Below are 15,257 nucleotides of genomic sequence, written 5' to 3' on the forward strand. Positions count from 1 at the left end.
AAAGTATGGTCTAGTTTGATGGAGTGTGCACTATAAGCAGGATGCTCTGAGAAATAAGGCTGGGGAGGGAAGTCAAGGACAGACCTTTGGCTGACCTTATGTATTACATTAAAGCTTTTAGAAGGCAATGGGAAGTCATTAGGCTTTTTGAACATGGAATTGATATAATCTGAGCTGTAATTTAGGAAGATCATCTGGCAGCAATACATGAGTTGGATTAGGTAAAGAAAAAAAGAAGGTAAGGAAATAAAAAATCAATAACCCAGGGTCTGAACTTGAACAACGTTGGTAGAAACTGAAAGGCAGGGATGGAGAAGAGATTTTTTTTTCAGAAACAACGGTCAAATCTGCTTTCAATAATTTAGTAATTTGCTTCTGCTTTTCTGCTGTTGGAAATTCTTAATGTTGACTGTGACTTTAATTGGCTGATATAAGAAGACGGAAGTCAAATAAACCATATTCTGGTAGTTTATTTTTTTGAGTTAACAAGCCTTAGAACATTCTGATCTTAATACAGGTGCTTGACGTGCTCATTCTTTATAACATTACAGCATTTTATTTCAGTTGGTTGCTATACTGTTGACAAAGGACTTCGAAAAGAAATTATGCTCCCCTTCTCATCATCTCATTATTCTTGTGAGCCAAATTACTTTAAATTACACTACCGATTTTAATCTCTCCTATATTCCCAATCTACCCATTTTTTACAACATCATCAGATTAATGGTACTTAATATTTAATTACCCACTCATATTTATTCAGTAATTTTCTAATGCCTGCACCCCAAACTACACATTTTCTGACATTCAAGGCCTCCGAGACCGGGTCCCATTCACATTTATATCTTTACTTTCAGTAACCTCAAATGTAACACCTCCACTCCTTCCTGATTGATATCTCTCTTCCTCTCTTTTCTTTTTGGTACTGGGAATTGAACCCAGGTTCACTTTACCATTGAGCTACATCCACAGCCCTTTTTATTTTGAGATAAGGTCTTGCTAAGTTGCTTAGGACCTAAGTTGCTGGCCTCTATCTTGTGATCCTCCTGTCTCAGATTTCCAAGTTGCTGGGATTACAGGCATGTGCCACTGAGCCTGTCCTGGTTGATCTGTAATTATCTTTTATTATCGCATACCTTCAACATACACACTCACACCTCAGATTTGTTTTCAGAGTTTTCCTACCTGAAATTCCCTTCCTTAACCTTTTTTTACCTTTATTCAAATTCTTATTTGCCCTTCTTCATTATCTCCTATTCATGTACTTCAGAGAAAGTTAATCTCTGTATCTGCTAAATTGTATACATCTAGAGTCCATACCACATAATTTGGCATTTAATAATCTGTTTTATTTTTGTACTTATTAGCTATCTCGTTTCCAAACAGACTAGGTAAAAACAGATTCACTCTATCATGCACTTCTCCTGATTCCTTCTTTTATTCTCTGATTAGTCAGAACTATTTTGGTTGCAAATGAAAAGACCTTAATAAAAATTAGCATAAAAGAGAATGGGTTATTTTACCTAATGTAGATAAGGAGTCCATGATTAGAACAGAATTTAGAAGGATATTTGAATTTACATGTTAAAACAACATCATCACAAACAAATCTTTTTTCCATCTCTGCTGACCTATGAGAGAAGAAGTCAGACTCTTCCCAAATAGTGGCAAAGGTGGTCAGTAGCTATTGAGAACCCAAGTATGAACAGTTTAGTAAGCTCAGCAGAAAGAATGCATGTGTTTCTCATGGTTCTAGAAAAAGAACCAAACCTGTCATTGGGCTGGATAGGGTCACATACTCAACCCTGAACCAATCACAGCACCTATGATTAATTAGGTCTGGGTTACATACTCAAACCTTGAATTGAGGGAATGGGGTCTGCCTCACATAAATGCAGACCAAGAATGATGGAGGGGTAATAATTTTCCAAAGGAAAATCAAGACATTGTTGTTAAAACAGGAGGAAATTATTCTGGGCAGGCAAAAATAGCAGACATCTGCCATACTTATTTCATTTCTCATGTCATTTAGAACATTATAGAATCTCTTTCAAATACCTAAATAAGATATACTTTCTTGAGTAGTATTTATTTTTGAAATGCTATGGTAAAAACATGTACAGCAAAACGTAGCATCTAAGAGTGGAGAGTTATCTTTTTATTCTCCTTATTTAAACATCAGGAGTCATGTTGAGCAGAACTTACAGTAAAATAATACTAAATAAAATCTTCTCAGTCTTTGATTCAGACTTATTGGAAAAGGACTGATTAATGTTATAGAAAGTATCTTAACTAAATCACGAATTTTGTTCTTGCTTTCTGTGCCATTGGGGTACACACTGATAAACTTCAAGAATAAAGACATTCACAGTTTGAAAAGTGTGTTCAACAACAGAAAAATCTGGTGATATATCATAATAACCATAAACATAAAACAATAAGCTTTTGTATCATTATAGCAGCAAAAAAATTTTTATTTCTATCCTCTTCTGGTGTTGTGAGAATCCCTGTCCCTATATCACCTCAGAGAATTAGATCCTAACTGGACAGTACCTTTGGTGTCTGTCACTGTGAGAAAAGGCAGGGACATCAATGGTGGGGAAAAGACTAGCAGCTGTGAGTGATAAAATGGATGCAGTTGTACAAATAAGTCATTAACAGGTCAGATGCCCATGTGCTGAGAACTGCCTTATTAACCAGAGGGAATCTAGAATCAAAAGTTCCATTTGGATGGATTAATCACTTTATCTCAAGAGAAAAAAATATAAGGGAAAAAGTATCACATTGTATTTCAGTAGAAGATAGAAACAAGACGATTTACTGGGTGGTGACCAAAAGGAACACATTTGTTGAGTGGATAAACAACCAAAGTGTTTGTAAAACCAATTCACAAATTTGTGTCAGTTTGGCATGGGAGAGGGCTAGGAATATATGAAATATCCAAAATTTTTATTAGTGATACACATGATGGATAAAAGTATCTGTGTTTGTTTTTAATTAAATTAGAGAGGAGAGTGGAGAAGTGGGAAAAAAAGAGAGAAATTGGAACTTTGAAATCAGAGAGATCTAAATTTAATTTTTCTTTTCTTTTTTTTTAAAGAGAGAGAGGGGGGAAAAGATAGAGAGAGAGAGAGAGAATTCCAATATTCATTTTTTAGTTTTTGGAGGACACAACATCTTTGTTTGTATGTGGTGCTGAGGATCGAACCCGGGCCTCACGCATGCCAGGCGAGCGCGCCACCACTTGAGCCACATCCCCAGCCCTAAATTTAATTTTTCACTACCACTTGAGAGAACCTTGACAAAACTAAGTTCTTCCCAGGCCTCAGTTCCTCTGTGTGTAACAGAATAAAATCCATAGGTTGCTCTAAATATTAAATAAGAAAATGTATGCAAGATATTTAGCACAATACCTGGAATGTAAGTGATGATTTTTCATTGACCATTATCATTATTATTGCTATTAATTATTCATGTGAGTTCTTTGAAGGAAAGGATGAACTATCTAAATGTCTTTGATTTGTAGATGCAGGATTAGAAACAAATCCAATGGGCTCAAAGGGATCAAAAATTTGACAGCAGAAAACAGCTGAGGTTTTTTGTTTAGTTTTTGTTTTTGTTTTTTCCAGTGCTGAGGATGGAACCCAGGGCCTCATTCATGTTAGGTAAGCACTCTATAGCTGCATCCCCAATCCCTAGACTGAATTCTTTAGCAAGGAAGAAGCAGGATGTTAAGTAGGTGACTGTCAGCCATGAATTATTTTGTAAAAGCAGGGATTGTGGTATCTTATACACATCTGAGTGTATCATGTGTGCCATATACCAGGATGCATACATAGAATAGATGCAAGAATGACTTATGAGGATATATACCCATTGGAAATCATAACAAATCAGATAAAATCTGTAAGTATCAGAATTTTATAAACAATTTGTAATTTCTAGAAAAGGAGAGATTAAGACAACAATAACCATCTTTCTAAATGGTCATTGTGCTTGAATGAAAATGTTCTCGCAGCATATGGAACCCTAGAAATCATCAGTACATCAACCTCAGTTTTTATGTCTTTGTTATTTCCAGAATACTTGAGCTCTGTACAAGGTCACAATGAGCTATGAGGCTGAGGTCAGATTTAAAGTATGATTCATTTTCAAATTCAGATAAACTGAGTATATGCTCAATTTCTACAAATCAAAACCTCTGTAATTATTTAGGTTTGTTTTTCTAATCCCCTCCCCCTTTTTTCTTTCTCCTGCAGTATATCTGCTTTCCACGTTCAAATCCCCTGCTGACTACCATTTGGGAAAATTACTTAAACGTGTCTTGAGACTGTTTTCAAATAAAACATTAGCAACAAAACAAATTTTAATCAGTAAACTTTCACGTTTAAAAAGATTATGTACATTAGGAAAGCAATGTATAAAGGCACAAAAAAACTAAATAGCTTTTAACAATTACCTAAATGTCCAAATAAGCATAAAAGTGGTCAGCAATTGACACTAGCTATTTGTAAAATTCGATAGGGTACAATGATGTGCCTATTACAGTCGTCCTTCAGAATCAGCAAAGAATTGCTTCCAGGAACCCCACTGCTACCAAAATCTGCAGATGCTCAAGTCCCTCATATAAAATGGCATAGTATTTGCATATAATGTGCACATAATCCTTCCATTTATTTTAAATCATCTCTAGATGACTATGTAAATATCATGTAAATAGCTGTTATATTGTATTTAGAGAATAAAGAAAAAGAAGTCTGTACATGTTTAGTATAGATGCCATTTTAACTTTTTAGAATATTTTAAATTCATGGTTGGTTGAATATAAAGTTATGGAAACTGCAGATCCAGAGGGCCAACTATACACATTTAAAAAAAAAAGTAATAAGCATGAGAAATTACATTCTTCTTTAAACAAAAGAAGTATTCCATAACTAAGAAACACATTTTGGTTAAAATTGTTGGAAAACAGAAAGCTAAATGAGAAAAGGGGTAAAGAAGACTAATATAAATGAAGAAAAATAGATTATACATGAGATCAGAAGGTATAACATTGATTAAAGGAGGGGATTAAAAAAAAGTTAAACTTTGATGGGGCCGGGGATGTAGCTCAGTGATTGAGTGCTTGCCTAGCATGGGTAAGGTCCTGGGGTTCAATTCTGAGTAACGCACGCACACACACACACACACACACACACACACACACAAACTTTGATGGCTTTTTTTAAACCTGAATTTTTGAAGAGGAATAGTGAAATTTGGGTGTTAGGAGGAGGAGAAGATTCTCTAGCCCTCCATATCAAAGAGAAACCAGGATTTTAAACCCACAGCCTGAAATTCTCTTGGGACTCTATACTGACCAGCATCTGTCACCATAATTACAAAAGGTGTCATCTGACCAACCTCATGCCACAATGTTAGGCTAGTGGTGTGAAACAAAACAAAATTTTACTTTCTTAACATCCTTTAAATAGGTGTTACTTCCCTTAATAGCACGGCTCTGCTTGGTCAGGAGGAAGAGAAACCTAAATTCTCATTCAGAAGCCATACTAATGTCTCAGCTATTATTTTTGAGTCTGTGTATTTTTCCCTCTAAAAACTTCTCTAAAACTTAAAAGTTTTATGGATTTTTTTTCTTCTTACTTAGATGCTTTTAAACTATTTTTAATTCACTCTCATTAGAAGTGTTAAATACTTACTGGAAGTTCTTTAAATTTTGCCTTTGGAACACATAATTTAAAATTCTAAATTGAAATTCTTTTATAATTAGAACAAAATGATTTCCTTTCATTTGCACAACACCTAGTTTCCAAGTATTTTTTTTTCCTGTTACAATTGAGTATCACAGTTTATCTCAGAATAAAAACATGATGAGGAGAAAGAAAAGGTGTATTTGGTGATAAAACCTGAATTTAATGTCAGTCATTTTACCTGGGGTTATTATTTTACCCTCTTATTTTTATCCTTATTTGGATAAAAAAAATAATTTGTATATAACTCTGGCCACAGTTTAAATATTTTCAGTTTTGAGTGAAATTTTCATCTAATATCCAACATTTCTTAAATTAAAAAAAAACTCTTACTAGAGGATTACAGAAATTATGAGGAAATTCCTGTGAATAAAATAATAATGAATTAACTATTTCTAGTTTATGTTTGTTTTCCTTTTTAAAAAGATAATAGCTATAGTCAGAAACTAACCTGATCATCAATCAGGGGCCTTAACAGATGATTCACTTTTTTTCACTTGTAGTCATCTGTCCTTTTGCATTCAACCTGTTTGTATTCTAAGGCATGGCTCCTAAAGTAGGTCCATCAGCCTAAACTTTCATCACTTCCCCTCGTAGTCTGAGCAGAGGAGTAATGCCACTCACGGGTTGTTTAGGCCCTTAGAGAGTTATAAGACTCTTGCCTCCCTCACAAGAACAGAATGCCCTACAAGACTGCAGCTTTACTATTAACCATCATGGGCACAGAATAATATAGATAATCTATATGTATAACATAAATATTAGTACAGGCCTTTTAAAATTATTAAATGGAATACCCAACTTATCAGTTAATTTTGAGAAATGTTTTCAAAGCCCTGATGAAATTTAAAAGCAACCTAGCAAGTGCTTTTTAAAATTGTTTACTTGACTCAGACAAGACCTCCAAGATTGCACTTCAGACTAGATGATTGAAAATGACAAAAAAAAAAAAAAATGCTAAGGATTCCAAAGCTCCTGAACTTTGGAAGCTTATAAGTTATTCTTGTATCTATTTGAGAATATTTTTAGAAAAAGACAGAAAAGGAAGTATAGAGTGGTTAAAAGAAAACAAACAAACAAACCTCCTTTGGGTCCAGAAAAACTGGGTTTTAATCCCTGCACTCTCATACTGACTGTGTGGTTTGGGGTAGTTACTTAACATTTACCAACTTCAGTTTCCTCACTATAAAACAGGAGAATAATAACTACTTGGTAGACTTTATGTGAAAACTAAAAAAGTTAAAGAGGAAAACAAAGAAAGTGTCCAATTCAGCCAGTGACACATAGAATATATTTGATAATTGGCAACCAATATTATCAGATGAGATTGGGCACATTCAGAATGGTATGGCCATTAATAATATGGTAGATGGTAACCATATTATTAAAAAACATATTGAAGTGGACTGGGGCTGTAGCTCAGTGGTAGAGCACTTGCCTACCATGTGTAAGGCACTGGGTTCAATCTTCAGCCCCACACAAAAAACAAATAAATAGACTAAAGGTATTGTGTCCATCACAAGTAAAAATTATTTTAAAAAATATATTGAATTAGGGAAGAAATACCTAATACACAATTCTTTATAGGGTATAATATAGACAATTTCTTTCTATCCCAACTATCCAATCTTAAAAAATAAATATTTTTATAATAAAGACAGAATTTTAAACTAGTTTTGCACAGATATTAGAAAACAAATTTATTTTAACTTAGAAGCAAAAACTTCTATGCATTAAAAGTGGTACCTACATATTATTTTCAGATAGGTATATGTGCTTAATGTTTTCTCTCTATGCTAAACAGGAGATGGAGAAACATATCTGGTCAATGAACATAGTGAAAGTAACTAGAAGCAGAAGACCCTGAGAGACCAGAAAATTTGAAGATGTTAGGAACACTTCATTCTAATCCTTTAAAATATGATTCTCAATTTCTCTGTGAGACTAGGTGATGGAGACACAGATATTGTTTAGTTTTAGACTAGCAGTTGATCATATGAATGAAGGTAAAAATAAATTGCCTGGAGATTTTAATATATTGCTCTGCCTTATATTGTACTCAACAAATATTATAGGAGGAAGTACCCCTCTTTAAGAAGAAGAATAAGATGCTCTGTTTCTAACTCACTGTAAATTACCTTGGAAGCAGAAACTTATCAAGTAAATGTTCTCCAACAAGATGAATTGCAAAGTGGCTACACTGATTAAAATAAGAAGCTGGAATTTTCAATTATTTGCAGAAGTTCCATTTGCCATATGACAAAAAAAAAAAAAAAAAAAAAAAAAGCATTATTGCCACAAGAGAAATACTTTCAAGACTCAGTGTTCTTTTACTAATACAAATAACCCCATTTTGGCAGTTCTGAACATTTAGAATCCAACAAAGAAAAGAACATTGTCGGTAACATCTTCTGTAGAGAAAGTAATTCTCTTTTCTTGAACGAGTGAGGACTGAGATGGCTTTGTGATGTTCTTAGGATTAGTCACCTCAAGTGTTCCATAGTTGTTTTTCTGTATATGGACTTTCCTAGTTGTGTTCAAATTGCAGAGGACTTTCTAGTTGATGTTGGTCTTTAAGGAGTCTCAGTAGAATAGATTTAGAATGGAATTGATCTCTCTTTCTCTCCCACATTGTTTAGGGTTTATAATGACTGGAGCAGCTTGGGAAGACAGACAGTAAGAAGATTCTTGTGACAGGTGAGAGGTAGTTGCGTAGAACAGGGAGGTGGCCATGGACGTAAAGTTGTGGAAAGATTGGAATTTTGGAGGCAGAATCAATAGGTATTATTAACAATTTGTATATAAAAAATGAGGGAAAATGAAAAATCAAGGATAAACAACAAAGTTTTAAGATAAAATAACTAGGTGGGAGTGGAGCCATTTACGAATCTTGTAAACAGACTATTAAATTTGAGAAGGAAAATAATAGTTAATACGAATTTCTTTGTGAATAAGAAACATAAAAAATACTTTAAAAATTAAAGAAGTATCAAGATTTTACTTCTGAAAACATGCTCTAGATTTTTGTCCTTGGTGTGATATTGTTTTTGGTATTTTCTTCAGGCCTTTTTAAAACTATTTAACACTTTTGATAATTCTAGAATAAAATATAATAGATCATGAAATCTTTATGACTACAAAATCTTTTCTTGATTTGTTCTAATTTGATCACATGACAGTAGGATGCATTTTGACACATCATTCATAAATGGAGTATAAGTTATCATTCTTCTGGTTGTATATGATGTAGAATCACACTGGTAATATAATCATATATACGCAAAGGTAATAATATCTGATTCATTCTACTATCCTTCTTACCCCCAAACCCTTCTTCTCCCTTCATTCCCCTCTGTCTAATCCAAAGTACCTCTATTCTTCCCTAGCCTCACCCCCCGATTATGAAATAACATCCATATACCAGAGGAAACATTTGGCCTTTGATTTGGGGATTGGCTTATATTCTGCAACTCTATCCATTTAAAACAAATGCCATGATTTCATTCTTCTTTAAGACTGAGTGATATTCTATTGTGTATATATACCACATTTTCTTTATCCATTCATCTGTTGAAGGGCACCTAGGTTGGTTCCATAGTTTGGCTATCGTGAATTGAGCTGCTATAAACATTGATGTGGCTGTGTCACTGTCATATGCTGGTTAAGTCCTTTGGGTATATACCGAAGAATGGGATGGCTGGGTCAAAATGGTGGTTCCATTCCAAGTTTTCTGAGTTATTTCCATACTACTTTCCTAGTGGTTGCACCAATTTGCCGTCCCATCAGCAATGTATAAGTACTTTCCCCCCACATTCTCGCCAACATTTATTGTTGCTTGTATTCTTAATAATTGCTATTCTGACTGGAGTGAGATGAAATCTTAGAGTAGTTATGATTTGCATTTCTCTAATGACCATAAAATCTTTTTTCAAAGGCAAGTGTTTATCAATTGTGAAGATTAGAAGTTTGAGCCAGGCACAGTGATGCATGCCTGTAATCCCTGCTACTTAGGAGGCTGAGGCAGGAGGATCACAAGGCCAGCCTATACAATTTATCTAGACTCTGTCTCAAAATAAGATAAAAAGAGTTGTGTTGGGCTGGGGATGTGGCTCAAGCGATATCGCGCTCGCCTGGCATGCGCGGGGCGTTGGGTTCCATCCTCAGCACCACATAAAAATAAAATAAGGATGTTGTGTCCACCAAAAACTGAAAAATAAATATTAAAAAACTCTCTCTCTCTCTTTAAAAAAAAAAGAGCTGTGGATGCAGTCAGTGGTAGAGCACTTGCCTAGCCCGTGCAAGGCCTGGGTTCAATCATCACTACCACAAAAATACTTTTTTCCACAAGCTCTCTGATTTAAACAACAACAACAACAATGTTTTGCCTGCCTTTTTAAATGAATAAATTTGTGGGCTGGAGCTGAGCTAATTAGCTTAAACAACAGGGTAGTTTTTACTTTAGGATTTAACCATTCCTCATTGAACCTGAGTAGGTATATAAATATAGAAGAAGGAGGAGTGGAGGGGAGAAAAAAAAAAAAGGAGGAGGAGGAAAAACTTTAGGACAGGAATTTTTTTACTCTAATATTTAACCAAGAAGTGGAGGAACAATTTTTAAAACTGAATTTATTCTTCTCCATTATTTTATTGGCACATTATAGTTGTACATAATGGTGGGATTTGTTTTTCCATATTCATATATGCACACAATATAACAATATGATTTGGCCAATATCATTCCTCAGTATTTCCCCTTTCCCTCCTCTCCTCCCCTCTGACCTGTCTCTGGTCCCTTTCCTCTCCTGATCTCCCTTCAATTTTCATGAGATCTCCCTGCCCCGAACCTTTCTTTTTCTTTTTCCTCTCTAGCTTCCACATAGGAGAGAAACCATATGACCCTTGACATTCCAAGTTTGACTTATTTGATTTAACATAATATTCTCCAATTCCATCATTTTCCTGCAAATGACATAATTTCATTTTTCTTTATAGCTGGATACAACTCCATTGTGTCTATATATCATATTTTATTTATCCATTCATCCATTGATGAACACCTAGGCTGGTTCCATAGTCTGGCTATTGTGAGTTGTGCTGCTATAAACATGGTTATACATATATTACTATAGTATGATGACTAATTCTTTAGGATAAATACCAAGGAGTGGTATAGCTGGGTCATATGGTGTTTCCATTCCAAGTGTTTGAGGAACCTCCATACTGATTTCCATAGTGGTTGTACTAATTTATAGTCCCACCGACAGTGTAGAATTATTCCTTTTTCTCCACATTTTCTTCAGTATTTATTATTGTTTGCATTCTTTTTTTAATATTTATTTTTTAGTTTTAGGTGAATACAATATCTTTATTTTACATTTATGTAATGCTGAGGATCAAACCAGTACCTTGTGCATGCTAAACAAGCACTCTACCACTGAGCCACAACCCAAGCCCCTTGTTTGCATTCTTGATGGCTGCCTTCTGACTGGAGTGAGATGATATCTCAGTGTTCTTTGCACCCTGATTGATAATGATGTTGAATATTTTTTATATATTTGTTGGCCATTTCATATTTCTTCTTTTGAGAAGTGTCTGCTTAGTTCATTTGCTTGTTTATTAATTAGGCTATTTGGGTGCTAAGTTTTTTGAGTTCTTTGTATATTCTGGAATATTTAATCCTCTGTCAGGAGAGTGGCTAACAAAGATTTTCTCCCATTCTCTACTGGAGATTGAACCCAGGGGCACTTAACCACTGGACCACAACTCCAGATCCTTTTATTATTTTTATTTTTACAAACAGGGTCTCGTTAAGTTGCTTAGGTTCTAAGTTACTGACACTGGCCTCGATCTCGTGATCCTTCTGCCTCAGTCACCTGAGTTACTGGGATTATAGGCGCGTGCCACCATGCCTGGTTCTCTCCAATTCTTATTTCCTTTGTTGTTCAGAAGAAAGATTTTTAAATTTTATGCCATTCACTTATTAACTCTTGCATTATTTTCTGAGCTTTAGGAGTCTTATTGAAAAAGTTGTTGCCTGTGCCTATATGTTGGAATATTGACCCCACTTTTTTTCTAAGAATTGTGTAGTAAAAACTGGGTCTGGGTAGCTAGCTCAGTGGTAGAGCACTTGCCCTTATGTGTGAGGCACCGTGTTTGATCCTCAGCACCACATGAAAATAAATAAAGGTACTATGTCCATATACAACTAAAAATAATACTTAAATAAATTATACTTAAATACTTAAAAAAATTATATAAAATAATACTTAAATAAATAATAATACTTAAAAATTAATTAATGGCAGGTCATTTGCTCAAACAAAAGATAAGAGTGACACCTAGTGTTCATTAGGTGTATCTGTAACTTTGATTACTATTTCCATCAATTTACCTTATCTACAAGATATTGAATGTTGCATAAAAATGAATAAGAAGGGGACAAATGAAGAAGAACATCCTGATAGCCAGAGAAAGAAAGGTAGTCGCATAATTTCAGAAATCTCAAAGAGGGTTTCCTGATCTAGTATCAGAAAATAAGGATTGGTGGGCTGGGGTTGTGGCTCAGCAGTAGAGTGCCCACCTAGCACATGCAAGACCTTGGGTTTGATCCTCAGCACTACGTAGAAATAAATAAATAAAGGTATTGTGTCCAACTACAACTAAAAAATAAATATTAAAAAAAATAAGGGCCAGGGATGTAGCTCAGTGGTAGAGCGCTTGCCTAGCATGCATGAGGCACTGGGTTCAATCCCCAGCACCACATAAAAATAAAATAAAGGGGACTGGGGTTGTGGCTCAGTGGCAGAGTGTTTGCTTAGTGTGTGTGAGGCAGAGGTTGATTCTCAGCAACATGTATAAATGAATAAAATAAAGGTCCATCAACAACTAAAAAATATTTTTAAAAATAAAATAAAGAGGTATCTAAATAAATAAATAATAAAATAAGGAGTGGTACCCTTTGATGGATAAAAGAGGAAGGAGAAGAAACCACAGGACAAGGCTACTAAAAGCATTGCTGTCAAAGGAGACAGTAATATGAATCAAAGTAGGAAATAAAGGAACAGCATGATATTGTGGAGTATTTTTACCTGCATGGCAGTAAAAAGGAACAGTGAGCATCTGTCTGGAAGGGAGCCTGGAGAGGGAGGCAAATAAAGATCAAGGAGAGTTGTACTTTCTACATAATGGGAAGCCACTCAAGAGGTAGCCTTGAAATTCAGATAGAGCTCTAGTAGCATGTGGAGGGTGTACGGGGAAAAGTATTCGAGACTAAAATTAGGATATTTCTGTTGTAGATGATGGTAGTGCTAAGGAGAAAAGAGAGTGAATTTAATAAACAGATAGGAAATGAAGGCCAATAATTAGGCTTAATGGCTGGATATCACCTTATTTTAGAGTTCATGATATTTTCATCAACTAACATTTTTTAAATGATAGGAAAGAGAATGAAGTTAGTGGGAAATATTATTAATTCCATTTGACAGTTAACCTTGAAGTACTAATATGAGGTCAGGTGTAGCATTTCCCACTTATGACATCATAACAGCACTTAGAGTGTTGAATTTTTGGAGCATTTTGGATTTTAGATTTTCAGATTAGGAATGCTCAACCTAAAGTATAAAATAAGAGTACAAACAGAAAAGGCATTGCTAATTCTTAGAATTTTTTTTTTCTGGGGATTAAACATTCAGGGGTACTATACCACTGAGACAAGTCCCCATCTCCCCCTCCCTTTTTTTAAAAAATAAATAGGCACAATATCTTTATATTATTTATTTATTTTTTTATGTGGTGCTGAGGAACGCGAACTCAGTGCCTCACATGTGCTAGGCAAGCTGTCTGCCACTGAGCCACAATCTCAGCATCCCCCAGCCCTTTTTATCTTTTATTTTGAAACAGGTCTTGTTAAATTGCTGAGGGTCCAAGTTGCTAAGGCTGGCTTCTAACTTGCAATCCTCCTGCCTCAGCCTCCTGAGTTGCTGAGATTATAGGCTTGTGCTACCATGCCTGGTATTAATGCTTAGTTTTTAAAAACTGAAGTTATTTTCCAGAATATCCTAGAAAGAAAAGAAACAATTTCTTCAATCTTGAATTATAAATTCACTGAAAAGGATCAGTGCCTGTTGAGATCTTTCTGTACAAAAATTAAATGAATACATTTTCTACTTATTAACTATATCAACCAAGACTCCTTCAGCAAGGAATCAGAACATTGCAAAAATAGTTCATAGAGTCCCCATATAATTTTCACCTACTCTTCCCTAATGCTAACTAACATCTTAAAAAACTTTAGTTCAACCACTTGACAATTTATTATCCCAGAAAAGATTACATGCATTCTTAAAACTTACTTATCCATTAATACAAGTTGTGACTGTTATATTTAATAATATTTTCTTAAAATTAAAAAAATTTAAATCTTAAAATTCTCAAAGTCAAAAATATTTGACATATTTTCCCCCTTTGCAATTTTTTAAAATTTATTTTTGCAGTGTCAGGGATGAAACTCAGAGTGTTGCACATGTCAGGCAAATGCTCTATCACTGAGTACAGCCTCAGTCCCAAAGGCCGCATCCTACAATTAATTGTATTTTAGATTAAAAAGTGAACTTAGTCTAGACAATAATTGAGTTTTTTTCCTCCTCTAGAAAGCTGGTGAAAAGTGATAGAATAATGACTGAAGGATAGAGAATGCCAAAAGAGAAATAGAAACTATAAAAAAGAGCCAAACATATGAAAAGTACAATTTCTGAAATAAAAACATTCACTGAGTGGGCTGACAGCAATTGCCAATAGCAGAAAAGTGGGTCAGTATGTCTGGATCTTCTAAGCAGTAGATTGAAGAAAAAAAATAAGTATATAAGGGTTTTTTTTGGTGGAAATGAGAGAACATGGGGAAGGAGCTGGAGGAGGCTGGGAGAATTATCAGATTGTGATGCAAGTCTGACCCCAATTGGAAGAGAAAGGAAAGGCAGTTTTGAAGGACAGATTGTCCATGCAGTCTAAGAAAGGTTTGGAAAGGACACTGGAGAATCCTTGGGCTAAAGCCAGTCATTGGGGAAATCCATTGTCTCCCAAGAACAGGTTTGCCTTAGTTCCCTGCCACACTCACCTGTCTCAAGCATACCCCAAAATCAAAAGCAGTAGTAGATTTCAGAGTCTAGTAGCTGTTTTCCTTGAGCAATTATCCTCACTGAAGTTGGAAATCTAAGAGGTACATTCTCGTGGCTACTGCAATCTACCATTTTTTTCTCCACAGTTACTTTTCCTCACAGGTTTGAGAAACAGCTTCTAAATGGTTTCTGTGGGCCGCCTTCTTAACAGGAAACTCCAAAGAGGGAAGGTAATATGATAAACCATAGAGCCCCTATTGAGGTTGCTCTCGGAGCCACAGTGGCACCCATATTCTCTCTCCTTCTCATTTCATATTTCAAGATTGTGTCTTCCCCACTAGTGCTCTGACTTTCACATGGCTGAGCATACAAATGTCTTGGGAATTCTGCAATT

Source organism: Callospermophilus lateralis, chromosome 17, assembly GCF_048772815.1.
Source record: "Callospermophilus lateralis isolate mCalLat2 chromosome 17, mCalLat2.hap1, whole genome shotgun sequence".
In the NCBI taxonomy this organism is placed as follows: Eukaryota; Metazoa; Chordata; class Mammalia; order Rodentia; family Sciuridae; genus Callospermophilus; species Callospermophilus lateralis.